Here is a 623-nt window from a genome sequence, read left to right on the forward strand (position 1 = left end):
AAAAATGAATCCGGACCACCTTTTAAAACCACATACATGAATAAACTCAAAATAGTTTAAACACTTAAATGTAAGACCTGAAACAATAAAACTCCTAGAAGAAAATATAGGAAATAAACTTGCTGATCTACCCTTGGGCAAGGGAAGCAAAAGAAAAAATAAACAAATGGGACTACATCAAAACTAAAAAGTTTTTTCACAGCAAAGGAAACCATCAACAAGAACAAAAAGACATCCTACTGAATGGGAGAAGATATTTACCAATGACACATCTGATAAGAGGCTAATATCCAAAATTTACAAAATAGCAAAAAAAACCAAACCCTCAAACAACTCAACACCATACAAACAAACATCCCAGACCAACAGGCATATAAAAAAATGTCAACCTCACTAATCATTAGGGAAATGCAAATAAAAACCACAATAAGATACCACTTCACTCTGGTCAGAATGGCTATCAACAATAAATCAACAAACAACAAGCGCTGGCGAGGCTGTGGAAAAAATGGAACCTTGGTGCACTGTAGGTGGGACTGCAGATTGGTGCAGCCATTATGGAAATCAGTATGGAGGTATCTCAAAAAACTGGAAATGGAACTACCGTATGACCCAGCAATTCC

This window comes from Hipposideros armiger, unplaced genomic scaffold, assembly GCF_001890085.2.
Source record: "Hipposideros armiger isolate ML-2016 unplaced genomic scaffold, ASM189008v1 scaffold_314, whole genome shotgun sequence".
Classification (NCBI taxonomy): Eukaryota; Metazoa; Chordata; class Mammalia; order Chiroptera; family Hipposideridae; genus Hipposideros; species Hipposideros armiger.